Below are 19,153 nucleotides of genomic sequence, written 5' to 3' on the forward strand. Positions count from 1 at the left end.
GTAATATCACCTAATAGGCGTCATGTCCCGTCCTACATATTAAATGTTGCTGTTGTCCAGGGACCACTTATAAAGCGCTTTGAGCACGTTTAGTGGATATTGCGTTATATAAAAGCTCAATTTAAGAAATTGCACCGTAATACCCGACAACGTCATGCATATTTTCATTCGCCTATGTTTGAATTGCGAGTAATCTTTAGGAGATCTGTGGGGCTGATTGTTTTGGGTGATAGTCAAGCTTGTGATGGCGCCAGATAAGCTATCTGGACTAAAGCATTCGAGCTTTTATATGGCGCAATATCCACTGAACGTGCTCAAAGTGCTTTACAATAGGTTTCTAGCAGGCCACTTGGTTCCTAGCCAATAGTAACACTTAACATGTAAGACGAGACATGACGCCTGTAAGGCGCTATTACAATATGTTCGACTGTTTATGGTCAGGTACTCATTTTATACCGGAGTACGGTGAAGTGATAGGAGTAAAGAGCCCCTTTTTTTTCTAAGGACTCAATTTTGCGCCGCCCAGAGCAGGACCAAAACTCGTGAGCTACGGATCCAAAGGCAAGTGTCATACCGGTTCACAAGACCACACAACCTCATCCCGTCCCTACCTCAAAAAACTCCTACTTATCTACCTACAAACTAATCTGGCGTCCCAACAGACTTGAAAGCAATCACAGATCTGCCAATATCACCTTTGAAAGCCACTCTGATTGGGTCTGCTTGTGACAATTGACCCTATGTCAAACTTCAAGATGTAACTAGTTATTCACAAGCCCATTCGGTCGCTCTATGTATATTATGTCTGTCTCTCCTTTCACTCTTTTTCTCCTCCCCCCCCCCTCTCTCTCTCTATCTTTCTATCTATTTATCTATCTCTTTCTCACTACCTACCTATCTACATGTCAAGTTGTCCATCTATCTATCTGTCTGTCTATATATCTATCTTTCTTTCTATCTCTCTATCTATCTATATATACTCCTCTCTATCTCTCTGCCATCTATCTATCTATCCATCCATAGATCCATCAATCCATCCATCTATCTATCTATCTATCTATCTATCTATCTATCTATCTATCTATCTATCTATCTATTTATCTATCTATTTATCTATCCATCCATCCATCCATCCATCTGTCTATCTATCTATCTATCTATATATCTATCTATCTCTCTATCTATTTATCTATCTATCTATCTATCTATCTATCTATCTATCTATCTATCTATCTATCTATCTATCTATCTATCTATCTATCTATATATATATCTATCTATCTACATATCAATCAATTTCGAGACCGATGATTGAATAATATACTCCTCATCATATTTTGCGTGTATGTCTTACTTAAAAAGCTATATTATATGTAACTAATCCACCAAGTTGCATCTTCTGTCTCTCAAAGAAAACAAACATACGGTTATTAGCTTAATTATTCCACGCAGAATTAGATGCATATTCTAATTAATATAATAATAATCAGGGAAGCCATGTTTTATTAACAATAACAAAACGTGATATATTGAGGTAAAAATAGGTTTTGATTTTGATTTTTCTGCTCGTAACTCGTAAACTTCTACCTCATACGTGCCCGAGTCCAGCATATTATCATTTCATCATATTATTAAGATTTCGCAGTGATCTGATTTTCCAGGACGTGACTTAATTTCCTACATGCATTATAGCTGCCATACTCTGGAAAAACACCTATTTAAAATATTTGGCCAGAAAACGTTCTTCCGATATCTTGGTGGGGTTTCCTACCTCCACAGTGGGCAGGGAGGTACTCACCGTGTCTTCTATCCCCTTATATCTGTTTTCCAACTTGCTTTCTGTCTTTGTCTTGGTGTGAGATTGCTCGGTTTTGTCCCGACCCTGGCCGGAGTCCTTGACTGGGAGGGAAACAGTCAAATGCATAGTTATTGTTTTGGGAGATGACATTTTTTTACTTGTAAATCGTCTCTCTGTTATGTGTTATTATATTTGTTATTTTTAATGTATAATGCAAGCATTTGAGTGTATTCCTCTTTGTTGGATTTTGTGCTTGTGTCTGGATGAGACTTATAGGTGATCTCAAACTAAGTGCATTGGTGGTATGCTCTTGGAATCTACATCTGATCCCTGTTGGTTCCCCTTTGTCTTACTTTCTCTTGGGTGCTTTAATTGTAATTCTAGAACTTTTTACTATCCCATTTTCTTCCTTTTTACTGGCGCTGATATAACCTAAATGTGTTGCAAGTACAGTAAAACCCTTAAAAACAACAAACAAACGTTCTTCCGATGTCGATCGACTAGAACTGGGTGGGGTTCCTGACCTCCCAAGTGGGCAGGGAGGTACATACTGTGTCTTCTATCCTCTTATAATATCCGTTTTCCAACTTGCCTTCTGTCTTTGTCTTGGAATGAGGTTACTTGGTTTTGTACTGGCCCTGGCTGGAGTCCTAGCTGGGAGGGAAACAGTCAAATGCATAGTTATTGTTTTGGGAGATGATATTTTTTCCTTGTATCTATCTGTTATGTATTATAATATTTGTTATTTAGAATGTATAATGTAAACATTTGAGTGTATTCCTCTTTTTTGGATTTTGTGCTTGTGTACGGATGAGACTTATAGGTGATCTCAATCTAAGTACATTGGTGGTATGCTCTTGGAATTTACATCTCATCCCTATTTGTTCCCAGTTCCCCTATGTCTTACTTTTTCTTGGGTGCTTTCTTTGTAATTCAAGAACTTTTTACTATCCCATTTTTTCCTTTTTACTGGCGCTGATATAACCTAAATGTGTTCAAGCCCGGTAAAACCCTTAAAAAAATATAGAACGACCCACGTCTGGCTAAAATTCTCAAACCCTTGACTTCGTAAAGTCCCAGGTTTGAGAGTTTTTAGCAAAAAATGAGGGACATTTTAATCGATCGATTTTCGAAGAATGAGTTTTTTTGCGGCCAAAAATTTAAATAGCCTACGTGTTTTTCCTGATATGACAGGTTATCTAAAAGGCATGCCACATACACTGGTCTGTAATCAACATTCCGTTTTAATAAGTCAGGTTTTTTGTGTGATTAATTCATTCCAATAAAACAACAAAACCGGATCAGTTTTAAAAGGGCAAATAACAATATTATTCTTTATATAGCCTTAAAAACAAGACATTTTGTCATTTAATGATAATAATAATAATAATAATGATGATGATGATGATGATGATGATGATGATGATGATGATGTTAACGATGATAATAATAACAATACTACTACTACTACTACTACTACTACTACTACTACTACTACTACTACTACTACTACTACTACTACTACTACTACTACTTCTACTACTACTCTCTCTACTACTACTACTACTACTACTACTACTACTACTACTACTACTACTACTACTACTACATACTATAATAATAATAATAATAATAATAATAATATATATAATCATAATGATGACGATGATGATGATGATGATGATGATGATGATAATGATAATAATGATAATAATAATAATAATAATAATAATAATAATAATAATAATAATAATAATAATAAATAATAAATAATAATAATAATAATAATATAATAATAATAATAATAATAATATAATATATAATAATAATGATGTAATAATAATATATAATAATAATATAATAATAATAATAATAATAATAATAATAATAATGATAATATATATAATAAATAATAATAATAATATAAATAATAATAATAATAATAATAATAATAATAATAATAATAATAATAATAATAATAATAATAATAATAATAATAATAATAATAATAATAATAATAATAATAATATAATAATAATAATATAATAATATAATAATAATAATAATAATAATAATAATAATAATAATAATAATAATAATAATAATAATAATATATAATAATAATAATAATAATAATATAATAATAATAATAATAATAATATAATAATAATAATAATAACAATGAGCCTACAATACGTCGCAACTGGTCGATGTTTGCAGTAGAGATTTTCAGGCCAAGATGAAGGGAAGAGTGTTTTATTAGGATATCTCAAAATATTTTCCGATTTTATTATCAAAAGAAATATTAAGTCTCTTGATCCATAAGATATTTTTTTTTCTTTCTTGTACTTTTTGCCCTCACACCATTCCAAAGGAGAGAGAGAGAGAGAGAGAGAGAGAGAGAGAGAGAGAGAGAGAGAGGGAGAGAGAGAGAGGGAGGGAGAGAGAGGGAGGGAGAGAAAGAGAGAGAGGAAAGAGAGAGGGAGATGAGAGGAGTGACGAGGAGAGAGAGAGAGAGAGAGAGAGACAGAGGGAGAGAGAGAGAGAGAGAGAGAGAGAGAGAGAGAGAGAGAGAGAGAGAGAGAGAAGACGTGTTTTATCAAAGTGCAGCAAATTATTTTCCGATTTTATTCAGCAAAAAGTGTCTTAGTAGATATGATCTAGTCTAGATTTATTTTCTTTACTGTATCTATTGTTTGTCCTCACATCATTAAAAAAAAATATGAAAAAACTCGTTTTATCAAGGAACAGCAAAATGTTGTTTTTTTAAAAAGTTATTCGTCAAAATAAGACATCTTAGGTCTCTTGTTAAATACGAATTACTGCATTGTTTTACTCTTACCCCATTAGAGAAATTGTTTTTTTTAATGAAAAACACAAAACAAAAACCAAACAAAACAACACAACATAACAAAAAACAAAACCAAAAAAAAAAAAAACAAATAACAAACAAACAAAAAACCCAACAAAAACAAAAATATCAACCATCCCAAAACAAAAAAAAAAAATAAACAAACAAAACAAACAACTACACATCTGTATCAGGTTACAGCAAAAAAAATTCTGATTCTATTTGTCAAAAGAAATCTAAACTCTCTCGATCAATAAGATCTAATTTTTCTTTACTGTATTTTTTTTTTGGTTCGCACACTATTCAATTTAGATTTCTTAAGCAGTAAACATCTAAAATTAAAAGAAAAAAAATATTCATTTTAAATCCATTATAACTTGGAAAATGGCATTTAGAGCTTATATGTCTTAACTGCAATTCCATTCTATTTGCTGACATTTTCGCACTTTAAAAAAAATATAACTGAAACAAGCTCCGTTTATCGATTTTATAGATTTTTGCAATGACAAACGTAATAGAGAAATATGTATGCGTTTTTAATTCTCTCCCTACCGGTCATTTTCAGTATTTTGCCAAAAATGGCAGGCTTACACTGGAGAAAAGTGGATTTTAAAAAACTCAAACAAGCTCTCTACAAAACAACTTTATGTTCTTATTAATTAAACAAATGTTCATTCTTCTAAGTAGGTGATGTACTAAATAGATCTGAAAAAGAAAAAAAATTATATTGTGTCGTAACAAAAGTGATGATTTTTCTGTAGGTGGTAAAGATTGGGTTAATTTATGTAAAATCTTGAAAAGAAATATGTATGCAATAATGACCATAATAGCAGAAAGAAAAATTAATGAAAAAAAAGCATCCAGAAGACCAGATCTCTTTGGTTGAGTATAAAACATCAGATCTGAAGACAGCAGTTCGTGCAGCTATGTGGTCTTGTGGTATGACACTCGCGTTCGGATCGGAAGGTCCTAGGTTCGAGCCTCGCTCGGCGCATAGTTGAGTCCTTGGAGAAGGCTCTTTACTCACATTCTCTCACCGTATTCAGGTGTAAACTGAGTACCTGGCAATTAACAGCGTTGTCTCTGTCCGAAAAAAAATTGTAATATCGTCTAACAGGCGTCATGTCTAGTCCTACATGTTAAATGTTGCTGTTAACCAGGGACCCCCTGTAAAGAGCTTTTAGCACGATTAGTGGATATTGCGCTATATAAAAACTCAATTTTTTAGTTGAGGTTCGAGAGAGGCTTCCTCTTATTCTCCTTTTGTTTCTCCAAGAAGAACGAATTCTGTGATCCTCCAAATAATAATATATCGGCATTGCCTTAGAATGTCCTAGGTTGGGTTCCTGACCTCCCATAGTGGGCAAGGAGGTACATACGGAGTCTTCCATCCCCTTATATTTGTTTTCCAACATGCTCTCTGTCTTTGTCTTGGAATGAGATTACTTGGTTTTATCCTGGCCCTGGCCGGAGTCCTGGCTGGGAGGGAAACAGTCAAATGCAAAGTTATTGTTTTGGGAGATGATATTTTTCCCCTTGTAAATCATCTCTCTGTTATGTATTATTATATTTGTTATTATGAATGTATAATGTTAGCATTTGAGTGTATTCCTCTTTGTTGGATTTTGTACTTGTGTCCGGATGAAACCTATAGGTGATCTCAAACTAAGTACATTGGTGGTATGCTCTAGGAATCTACATCTGATCCCTATTTGTTCCCAGTTCCCCTTTGTCTAACGTTCTCTTGGGTGCTTTAATTGTAATTCTAGAACTTTTTACTATCCCATTTCCCCCCCCCCCCCTTTTTTTTTTTACTGGCGTTGATATAACCTAAATGTGTTGCGAGCGCCGTAAAACCCTTTAAAACAAACAAACAAACAAACAAACAAACAAACAAACAAACAAACAAACAAACAAACAAACCTTAGAGTGTCGTTGTGATATCCGAGTCTCGAGCCCAGCATTCGTTTCCATCTAAAGCATAACGCTAGCACACCCGAAACACGTGATGCACCGTTCCATTGTCATTTTGGCAATAAGAGGCTATGGCATTTACCTCCACAGCCAAAGTGTGAGAACATAAAATGTGACCCCTCGTCTCAAAATGGTATTTATGTCGGGATGGACCATATTATGCTAGAAAGTCAAATTATAATTAAACTGGTGAAAAATATGATATTCCTTCTCCTCTATAAAGCATATAAACTCAACTTAAGCATGATATTTCTGGCTACAATTTCCATTTTCAGCATTTTAATCATCCCGACTTAATACCGCTTCGAGACGAGGGGTCACATATTATGATGTTTCAGTTGATGGTCGAGAAAAGCGATATTTTTTTCTATTCCAATTTATGTTCTGCTTGGACTAACACAATAACAAATACAGGCACGTGTTTTTGTTTTATGTTTTTTGCCAAGCCGCTGCTCCAAATGTTTTCATAATGTATCTATTTATGTCACACATTAGCATGTTTTTTTTTCTCTCCATCTTTTGTTATTTTTACTACTCTATTTCTTCAGCAAGCTGGCCAAAACAAAAAGAAAATGTCCTGTCCCGATACCACATCATCCATATCCATGATCAATTCAATTTCTGACCACGCTCAATAATGCTTGGTATTTTAAAATATAAGACAATGGCGTAACAAAAAAGGCTATCTACCCTTAAACTTGTTCGCAGTTACGACAATATTTCATGCAATCAATCATTTCAGTCTTGGAATTTCAAATTGGACGCAAATTGTCATCAGCCCACCATCTGGATGCATCCAAAAAACCTTTCAGACACAAATTTTTATCGTAGAAAGCTTTAAGCGGGTTGCTTGAGAGCGGCGGGGATCTTGAAATACGATGAAAATTTGTAAAAATAGAAAGTTTCAGAAGTAAACAACACTAACAATGAGTGTTCGCAAAACATTACTCAAAGTATTAATGTGATACTAAGCTGATTGGAGCTTTGGACTCTAAAATGTAATGAACAGAAATGAATACAACAGCTTTGGAAAAGAACAAAAAATACCAAAACACGGCATTTTTCGGGCTTAAAACCCTTATTCAGCCAATAACAAAAACAACTAAAACATTGATATATCATTTAAAATCCACACAGAGTAGTAAAGTGTGCCTGTTTTATTATTATTGACATATTTTCAGGTTCGAATAACTCAAGAGCTTTGTAAGATTTCATCAAACGGTCTTTTACCATATGTGCAAAATTTATTCAAATTTTGATTGATATACGTTTTAACACTGTGCACCCATTGGTAACTGAGCTTTGACGTCATCAGTAGAAAAAGGTACTTGTAACATAAATTGTAATATATTTTGGCTTTGTCTAACATGATTCTCGAAAGTTTTTTTTTTCCATTTAATATGTCAATCTACCGATATCAACTTAGAACATTGTCTTGCACTGTAATTTTTTTGTGTGTGTATCACTGATTGTACTTGATGATTTATGTCGATAGCATTTTGAGGTTTGACGCAATGATGGGAACCCTTGGTGATGGCAGTTTTATAAAAACAAAACAAGAAATAAAAATATGAAATTGTTTGTAAGCGTCAATTTATTAGACAAAAACAGATAAAATGAACGTTCGGATTTCCCCTTTATTAACAAAACAGGATGAATGAAACATTACAGACGAATGAGATAATCTCATGCGTCCTTAGTGTTTCATTCATCCTGTTTTGTTGATAAAGGGGAAACCCGAACGTCCAGTTTATTTGTTTTCGCATATTAGATGGAAGCTTACATTCAATTTCACATTGTTATTTATTTCTTCGAGCTTCGAGCAGCAACATTTTCATTACCCATGAAAACAAGACAATGAGATGGCAAAATGTCTGAAAACAATGAGAATGCTATGGTATACCCATGGTTCCATCAAACTGGATCAATAACCCTTGTCAAGATGAAATTTACTCTACAATTCAGAGTTGATTTAGTACAGCAAGCCCTTGACAGAAAACTTACTGAAAACATTGCCTTCTCAGATGAAGTAACATGTGACATGTCTGGGCATGTACACAAACAGTGTCTTCAATATTGGAGCAAAGAAAAACCAGATGAAGTTTTTGAGTATCTTTGCAACTCACCAAAAGTCAATGACTGGGGTGTACTGACTAGGGAAAGAATGGTCAGTTCTTTCTTTCTTTTTTTTTGTTTTGACAATATAACACTAACAGGAACAAACTATCTGGCCATATTAAAACCATACGGAGTCCCTCAATTTGATGATTTTCAACCTAACACATTTTCCCAACAGGATGGAGAAAACTAGGATTTAAATGTGAGGAAATCTTTAAATGAACAGTTCCCAACCCGATGAATCGGCTGAGGTGCTCCAATTTCCTTGCCTCCCAAGATCACCCGATCTAAACCCAATTGACCTTTTAAGGAGATATGTGCGGCTATGAGGTCTACACTCGCTATCGGATCGGAAGGTCCTGAGTTCGTTCGAGCCTCGCTCGGCGCATAGTTGAGTCCTTGGAAAAGGCTCTTTACTGACATTCTCTCAACGTACCCAGGTGTAAAATGAGTACCTGGCTGTTAACAGCGTTTTTTCTGTCGTGAAAAAATGTATTCTTGCCTAAAAGGCGTCATGTCTCGTTCTACATGTTACATGTTGCTGTTGGTCAGGGACCCCTTGTAAAGCGCTTTGAACACATTAAGTGGATATTGCGCTATATAAAAGCTCAAGTATTTTTTAATATGAAGAGCAGAGTGTTTAGAAACCCCGTGAGAGACATGCGTCATCTTCTGAAGACAGAAGTAAGAGAAGCTGTTTGCTCTGCCTGTCACATGCTGCAAAAGACGTGAGACGAATGGAGAGACGCTTGCGGCTTATCATTCACAATGGTGGTGGTCACGTGACGTGGAGCATTTGTGACCCCTCGTCTCAAAACGGTTTATGTCGGGATGCACCAGATGTTAAAAAGCCAAATTATAGTTAAACTGGTCAAAAATATGAAACGTTGGTGTTTAGCTCAGTAAAATATGATATTCTTTTTCCTCTATAAAGAATATAAACTCAACTTAAGCATGATATCTGGCTACAAATTCCATTTTCAGCATCTTAATCATCCCGACTTAATACCGTTTTGAGACGAGGGGTCACACTTTTTAAATTGCACAAACACAATCGCAAGTAAAATATCAGTAAAAAAAACCTTAATAAATTTGGATTGATAAGTTGAAAACCATATTAATGTCGAAGTAGCTTTTCTTGAGTTATTCAATCTTAAACTGTGTCAGTGATTATGCGTCTGCTCCACAAATGATGTGGAGTGGGTTAGTTGTTAGAGCGACGAGCTATGAAGATGATGACTTGATATTTACAGTGTGGAAGCGCTGAACTGGGAAATTGTGCTATACAAATATCATCCCCGCCCCTAAACGGTATAATGGTGGTGTGAGTCAGATACTAAAAATATTGATATATAGACAGAAATATTAGACTTGAATAAAAATCTGAGGATTGAAAATGAATATAATTTCTTAAAATGACAATAACAACAACAATCCATATTTAACATATGTTAAAATGGATGACATAATCAGTCGGATTGTGAAAAGGTTTGAACTGAGATGTTACCAAGTTTAGTAAGGTCAAGTTTTATCCAAAAGGAATTCTTGTCATAAAGGATTAAATCAACCCTTTTTGTACATCTTCGGAAAATATAAAAGCTTAATTTCACTTCTAAAATATTTTTTACAGCTAGTCAAGTTGAAAAAGTATGAAATTTGAGAAAAGTTGGTGGATACCTTTCCCATACATCTGACCATAACTTCATGAAAAATCACCAGATTTACTTCAAATAAAAATTAAAATGCTCTGGCCATCATATTCTTTCAGAAAATGCAAGAATAAAATGCAAATCCAAAATTTTCACCTTCTGACTGATTATGTCATGGACTGACACAAATATGGTCACTCTAACTTTAACATTCATTTTTTTGGGGTATCTGATTCACCCTGACATAACACGGTCTTGAGATGATGGATCACATATACCAGTATTTTAACCCTCTCATTACCAACAATAGGAAAATCGTCACATTCGTTACGATACAACCAACACTTTTTCTTATTCAGATTTCTCATGTACATCATAGAATTTAAAGAAAATGAACAATGTGTTGTAGAGCATGTTTTGTTAAAGAAATTATATGTAGCAATAACTTACTGCTATTCTGTTTGAGTGATAAAAAATCTATTTTTGTATTAGCTGGGTCTGAAGTTTTGGGGAAAATCCTGAAAATGGCTGGTGATGAGAGAGTTAAAAAATATATAAAATCTATTTCACCAGGTTTTCTCTTTTTAATAGAAAAAAACTAGAGCATTTTATATAGCGCAATATCCACTAAACGTGCTCAAAGCGTTTTACAAGGAGTCCCTAAAAACAGCAACAGTTAACTTATAGGACAAGACATGGCGCCTGTTAGGTGACATTACATTTTTTTTTTGGCGGACAGAGACAACGCTGTTCATGGTCATGTACTCATTTTACACCTAGGTACGGTGAGAGAATGTGAGCAAAGATCCTTTTACAAAGATTCAACTATGCACTGCTCAAGAAATGGTCTTGAACCCGAGACCTTCCGATCCGAAGGCGAGAGTCATACCACTAAACCACATAGCCGCACGCAATAAACTCTGATTGAAAAATATTAGCTGTCTGAAGACAGAATATTCTTCTGTTCTTCTTTCCTTTATTTTCTTTCTTTTATTTAAATTCTCTTTACATATTATTTTGCATACAGAAATCCTTAATCATTTTAAAAGGTCAATTCCAGACCACTCGATTCATAAAACAGCCTCAAGACACGAGTATTTCACAACTCGCGATTTAATGATGGCGCAAACAATAAAATCAAAGATTATAAAGAATTCATTATTTTCTCAACATTATTTTCAACCGTATATTTCTAAATATCCATTATTATTCTTATATATCTCTTCCTTTGTCCAAACAATAAGGTTGGAAAATAATGAAAGCTTTTTAAAAAAAATTGAATCTTTTTGCTACAGAGGGCTTTTGTTCAAAATCACGTGTTCAATGCGTTCAATACGATATCTAACTTATCAAAACTAAAGCAAAACAAAAATTAATGGAAAAAATGAAAAAAAAATATAAGAGGTCAAAAAAAATTTCAAACAACAAAAAAAGAAAACCCAACAGCATTTAAATAAATAAATCAAAACAAAACAAAACAAAACAAAACAAAAACAGCACAGATAAAAAGCAAAAAAGCAAGAGCAATACATATTTTTTTCAAAGACCAACAACAAAAAACAAACACACACACAACCAAAAAGCAAACAACTCTATAGGGACGTACATGGCAAACCGTATGTTTAATCTCTGAAAATGAAAATTAGTTGACAGTTTCAGTTTAAAGAGTTAATATATTTTCTAAATTGTGCATGAAGTGTGTGTCAAGCGAGAGCACATCAACAACCCGAAGAAACAATACAAAAATCATTTGGTCGTTACAAGATGGAAGCGCTGAATTGGGAAATGCTTCATTGTGCGTCTATATGGTCTTGTGATATGACTATGACACTCGCTTTCGGATCTGAAGATCCTGGGTTCGAGCCTCGCTCGGCGCATAGTTGAGAGTTGAGTCCAGGGAAAAGACTCTTTACTCACATTCTCAGGTGTAATCAGCGTTGTCTCTGTCCGAAAAAATGTGTAATATTGCCTAACAGGCGTCATGTCCCGTCCTAAATGTTAAATGTTGCTGTTGGTCAGGGAGGGACCCTTGTAAAGCGCTTTGAGCACGTTTAGTGGATATTGAGCTATATAAAAGGTCATTTATTTTTTTTCATTATACAATACGTTTTCTATAAATCAATTTTATCAGATTGTCTTTCCGTATTCAACTCTTGATTGAAAAATTAATCTTGACTCTCTCAGACGGACGTTTCTCAACTCTCAGAATCAGATCAGAAATGATTTAAACAGATCATCTCTTCTATTCCAAAATTAAATATGCTTGAAGAGTATATCGGAAGATAAACAACATACAAAAGATAAACAAAAATCACGTGCTGCTTACAGGATGGATAGCACTGAATTGGGAAATGTTTCATAATACACTACATTTTCTACAAATCAATTTTATCAGATTTTCTTTCTGTATTCTACTCTGATTGAAAAATTGATCTCGGCTGTCTAAAGTCAGAGTTCTGCTTTTGTTTTTGTGTTTTGTTTGTTTTTCAATTCTTTCTTTTCTTTGTCACGTCTTCACTCTTTGTTTTGTTTCTAAACATCCGTCGGTCATGTTAAAAGGTCGTTTCCAGATCAATGGATTCATAAATCAGCTGCAAGAAAAAAATATATCAGAACACGCGATTGAATGATGACGAAAAAAAAATATCCTAGAAAACAAAGAAAACATTTTTAACGTATCTTTCTAAATATCCATTAATATACTTACATCTCTTACTTTGATCGAGAAAAAAATAAGTATGGAGAATAATAAAGGCTTTTTTTTGTTGATTTTTTTTTTGTCACAGAGGCCTCTTGTTCAAAATAACGCGTTCAATACGTCAATACAATATCTTACTTTACAAAATCAAATCAAAATAAAATAGATGAATAAATAAATGAATAAAGGGAAAAAAACATAAAAGGGGAAAAAACGACAAACAAAACCCAACCAAAAAAAAAAAAAATAAACAAACCAGCAAAACAAAAACAATTTTAAAAAACCAAAACAAAACAACTGCACTAACGTCTATGACATAACTCAATAAATATCAGAATCAGATCCGAAATGATAATGAACATTAGTTTCATTTATTACAGTTTTTTTAAAAAAGAGAGCATCTCTTTTATTCTAAAATATGCTTGAAGAGTATGTCGGAAGATAAACAACATACAAAAATCATGAGATGCTTACAGGCTGAATAAATAGCTGTGCATTGAGAAATACTTCATAATACAGTACATTAAAAATTAAAATTCAACTTTATCAGGTTTTTAAAATGTATTTAACTTTGAAAAGATATTAGTTGTTTGAAGTCAATGTTTGGTTGGTCTTTTTTCCCTTTCTTTCTTTTCTTCATCTTCTCTTTCTTTATTTTTGTTTTTTTTTCCAGACATCCGCTGATCATTTAAAAAAAGGTCATTTCCAGATCACTTGATTCATAAACAACACGGCTAGCCAGAAGATATTATTTCACGAGATTCAGTGTCATGATAACAACAATAAAATCAAAGATAACAAAAAATTCATTGTTTTCCCAACAATCTTTTCAAGCGTATATTTCTGAATATCCATTATTATTCTTATATTATCCCTCTCTTTGTTCATCCAGACAATGAGGGTGGAAAACATTGAAAGCTTTTTTATTATTAATATTATTGATTATTTCGTGGCACAGGCTTTTGTTTCTTCGAACACGATCAATACGATATTTTATTTTTTTTAAAGATACCAAAAATGATAATCAAATACAAAATACACCCAACCCCCCCCCCCCCTCCACAACAACAACTAAAACAACTTTGCATTTGGTAAACAGCTGATGTGAGTCGATGGTCCGTGGATCAAAACTCTGAAGTCTCGATTTTCACGATCGTCAGATAGCAAACCTCTGAAGTCTCAATTTTCACGATCGCCGGATCAAACCTCTGAAGTCTTCATACGAGCTTTTTGCACCATGTTTTATTTAATTTCGTGAGGATCAGCCCTCTGATGTCATTGTCATCTCATTTTGTCCACAAAAAAACCCTACAAAAACCCAAAACAAACCACACAAAAAAAAAAAAAAACCCACACAAAAAACTCTCAAACATGGGGCTTTCTTAACCCTCTCCTTATCAACCATAGGAAAATTGTCACATTCGTTACGATGCAACCAACAATTTTATCATTCTGATTTCTTTTGTACATCACAAAATTTAAAGAACTCATTTTGCAGAACAATACTATTATGTATAGAATGTACTTGTCGCTTTTCTGTTTGGGGAAGGAAATTATATTTTTTGTATAGAGTGGGTATGAAGATTCGGGGATTATTCTGAAAATGATGGAGTTAAAGTCCCATATTTGTGACCCATAGTCTCAAAACGGTATTATGTCGGAACGAACCATATGCTTAAAATCCGGATTTAATGTTAAACTGGTCAACAATATAAACTGTTGGTATTAGCATCCTAGAATATGGTATCCATTCTCCTCAATAAATCGTATAAACTCAACACAAGTCTGATATGTCTGGCTATAAATTCAATTTTTAACATCTTAACCAACCCGACATAATACCGTTTTGAGGCGAAGGGTCACATTTGAGAGGGTCACATTTAGGGTTATTTTGTTTGATCCATATTTGAAGAACGAGTTTTTTTGGCCAATCTTTTTAAATGCCTTTTCCCCCTAGTACAATAGATTATGTCTTGCTAGATAACCAACTTACCGAGATTGGATTCAATAGTCTGATGTCACGTCGCCCAGCGACGGCGGTCATCGTGGTTCTAAACAAAGAAAATCGGTACTTTTTATTCTTCATGCTGGCTAGAACTTTTCATTTGCCATGTGATCAGAATGTGTAAAAGTCAAAACATGATCATATTTATAATGTTTTTCTCCTCTGGATACGCTTTTATGCTCGTCGGAGAAATATTTCATAAGGGCGTCCGCCATTGTTCCGATAGTTTAGAGCCAGTTACTAAGTTACCATGCGTCATTACGAGGGAAGTGACGTCATGACTGTTGAAGCGTATTGTTGGACCTAAGATTTCAGAAAAAATATTTGATTCATGGTTTCGGTATAATATAACGCCGCTATATCAAATAATAATAATAATAATAATAATAATAATAATAATAATAATAATAATAATAATAATAATAATAATAATAATAATAATAATAATAATAATAATAATAATAATGATAATAATAATAATGATAATAATGATAAGAAGAAAAAGAAGAAAAAGAAGAAGAAGAAGAAGAAGAAGAAGAAGAAGAAGAAGAAGAAGAAGAAGAAGAAGAAGAAGAAGAAATATAATAATAATGATAATAATAATAATAAATAATAATAACAATAATAATAATAATAATAACAATAATAACAATAATAATAATAATAATAATAATAATGATAATAATGATAATAATAATAATAATAATAATAATAATAATAATAATAATAATAATAATGATAATAATAATAATGATGATAATAATAATAATAATAATAATAATAATAATAACAATAATAATAATAATAATAATAATATAATAATAATAATAATAATAATAATAATAATAATAATAATAATAATAATAATAATAATAATAATAATAATAATAATAATAATAATAATAATAATAATGTCTGAGTTAAACAGAAGTTTAATTCAAAGCAAACACGATCAAAATTACAAAATGGGCATGTCTAGAAATTTGAGACACTATCTTATCTCGTTCTACATCTCAAGTGTTGCTATTGGCCAGGGGTCCCCTTGTAAAGCGCTTTGAGCACGTTTAGAGGATATTTTGTTATATTATTGCTTTTCCTAATCTGTATTTGTTTGTTTGTGTTTTTTAAAGTTATTATTTTTAATACGGAATTTAGAATTTAAAGTTATTTTTTTAAACTGGCCAATACCGACATAATATCACTGCACAGACAGGACAATAAAATTATTGTTGAAAAAAGGTGAAAGGAAAAAGCTTTGGATAGGAAATGTACACACAAAAAATGGACTTGCAAATCCTTTATCAGCAAACCAATAAACAAAGAAACGTTAAAAGTAAATAAAACAAAACGTAGTGAGAATACTCTTCAACAGTCATGACGTCACTTCCCTCGTAATGACGCATGGTAACTTAGTAACTGGCTTTAAACTATCGTATCAATGGCGGACGAATATAAAAGCGTATCCAGAGGAAAATAAAACATTATAAATCTGATCATATTTTGACTTTTACACATTCTGATCACAAGACATGAAAAGTTCTAGCCAGCATGAAGAATAAAAAGTAGCGATTTTCTTTGTTTAGAACCACGATGGCCGCCGTTGCTGGGCGACGTGACATCTGACTATTGAATCCAATTGTAACGTCTGTATAGATGTATGGAGTTGACGTCATTCGGGTCTTTGTTATTCCTTTTTGCCATCCACTTTTATGAGTAATTTCACTAAACTGTAATAACCAGACTATAAACGTATAAGGTTACACATACTTTTGTGTGTTAGTCCGCTATACTTCCGGATGGCAATGTTATGAGCTTCTTAGCCAAGCGCACACTATCTATATAGACTTTCCTTTTTCCATTCATTGTAAGAGAGTTAGCTTATAGCAAGTGGGTTTAATGAGTTCACAGTACTTGTATATCAGTTAAACTTGGTCATTATATTGAGTAGTCTAGGACAGTTTTACGTTCCAAAGTTAAAGGATTGGTCATTATATTGAGTACTAGAAAATTATTTCTTTGATCGTTGTTACTTGGTATTTGGGGATAAAAGCATTAAGTTATAGTTGGTATTCATCATTTAGGCGTACGATATTATTTGGGCGTACGGATTATTTAGGCGTAAAACTGACCTTTGGTGAAAGGAATTGTGGGACAGTTTACAATAGGATATAAAACAGTGTGTCTGATCAAACGGGGATCATTCTACCTTTTGATTCTGCATTCAACTTGACCATGAGCTGCACACATTAAACCTTTTGTGCTCACCATCATTTATTTGCTTTTACGGACTTAGAAATATTCCACGTATATTGAAAATGGTTACTTAGGCAAAATTGACTTTACATGTGGACTGATTTTACGGATTTGGAATTTATGAAACTGATTGAATTATGACCATGCTATTTGATTTGGATTTGGAATTTATCATGATTTGGATTTTGAATTTATCACAAACAAATAAAACTGTAAGAAATGAAACTTGGAATCTGGACTTTTATTTGAATGTCTTGATATTGTGCATTCAATTATCATCACCGGCCCTTGAACTCTTTCGTCATTATTAACATCTACAACACAACGCAAAGGATAATACTACCATCTATCAAAAACACCACTATACGATCACAAGCCATTACATATGTGTGCAACTACGCAACATTATGTATCTAATTTGGTGCCGTGACCAGGATTCTTATATATTTTTATTTGGAGCCGTGATACCATGATGTAAAGATGTTATTATTCCGAACCATGGATACACAAGAAATGTGTATTGTTGCAGTGTTAATATATATTGAAGTTTTTGTGAGACTCGAATTTTGAAGTGAAAATTGTGAACAGATAGGGAAATAGTTTTATTTGGGAAAGAAAATGAATATCAATTTTGAAGGTGAAGTAGTGGAATTATTTTGTATTGAAATATGAAAAAAAAAATAATTTGAAATTATAGATGATTCCTAAAATTCTGACAAAAGACGATATTTAAAAAAATAGATAAATATACTAAATAATATTTAAATTAAGAGTCACAGATAGAAAAGGAAATTTTAAAAAAATATAGATATATAGGGCAATATATTATATTCAAAAGTGAAAACAATATATTATAGAACGGCAAAATAATAATAATAATAATAATAATAATAATAATAAAAATAATAATAATAATAATAATAATAATAATAATAATAATAATAATAATAATAATAATAATGCATTGATGCTATACGTATTTTATTTAATTAAAAAGAAGAGAGGGAGAGATGAAAATAAAAATTGCAGAATTTAAATGAATATTTTAGTGCGTTTTATTTTTCAAAATAAATGAAAATGCGTTTACTTACAATCAAGCGTTTCGGAATAGATCTTCGAATATTAATTTGTACCGTTAATGGCAATGTTTTGTTAATATCAGTAACAAAGATGTGTCGATTTTTATTTCAATTTTTGTATGTTACTGTTGGAATTACATAAACAGTTGGTCCATTATTTAATGTTGTTACGTTTTATTTTCTGTCAAAATGACTCAAGAAGACGATGGCAATAAAAACACGTAAATTCTAAGTTTTGATAATTGAAAAATGTCTTATGGTATTTATTGTTATATTACAACATCATTGATTATATTTCTCTCCCGTCGTTAGGGATGAATTGGTAGGTTGATATTGACTCTTTGAGATTCATGGGTTCATGGCAAAGAGCAAAGTTTTATATCTGTTTGTATTCTTGGTAATAAATGTGTGGTTAACGCAGCCAAGTAATCGACAACAGAGCTTATTTACTTGTGTAATGAGACATGGCGTTATAATAGATTACATAAGACATTTGGATTTTATCACTGGAAATTAAGTTGAAATGATTTATGCGGAATATGAGTCAATCGTTGTTTTGTTTAGTTTTGTTTTGAAACGCGTTTCATCGTGATTTTTAAAGGAGACATATTCTCATAATAACGGAATAACGGACTTTTGGTTTAAAGTCGGAGAACAAATAAAATGACGGAGTATTAATTATTATGAAAGACTGATGTCTTGTAATGGGAGTTAAAATGTTATTACGG

The 19,153-nt window shown here is 32.5% G+C and overlaps 1 protein-coding gene across 1 annotated transcript in view; it reads left to right on the forward strand.

Moving 5' to 3' along the window:
• The window catches only part of LOC144958170 (uncharacterized), a 396,336-nt gene that overhangs the window by 236,985 nt on the left and 140,198 nt on the right, over positions 1-19,153 (forward strand). The gene's annotated exons all lie outside the window — the stretch shown is intronic.

Source organism: Berghia stephanieae, chromosome 12 (assembly GCF_034508935.2).
Source record: "Berghia stephanieae isolate SIO BIC M18660-M18661 chromosome 12, UCSD_Bste_1.3, whole genome shotgun sequence".
In the NCBI taxonomy this organism is placed as follows: domain Eukaryota; kingdom Metazoa; phylum Mollusca; class Gastropoda; order Nudibranchia; family Aeolidiidae; genus Berghia; species Berghia stephanieae.